We start from the raw sequence: 230 nt of genomic DNA on the forward strand, positions 1-230 counted from the left end.
GGTAATCATTCTTTTCCATGTCGTGGTGTAACGCGCTTGCCCACCGTTCCATCATTGAATTAATTAAGCCATTATCAGCCTTAAAATATGCAGATAGACAGGCATGCACGAGCGTGACCTCCTACAAAAAGGTCAATATTCGCATCTTCCAAAACTCCTGAAGATGTTCGGGAGAGCAAGTGCTCTCGATCTATCGGTTTGAATTTAGAGTTTCTGTGCAAGCGCGAGGG

Source organism: Penaeus monodon, chromosome 21, assembly GCF_015228065.2.
Source record: "Penaeus monodon isolate SGIC_2016 chromosome 21, NSTDA_Pmon_1, whole genome shotgun sequence".
NCBI classification, from domain to species: Eukaryota; Metazoa; Arthropoda; class Malacostraca; order Decapoda; family Penaeidae; genus Penaeus; species Penaeus monodon.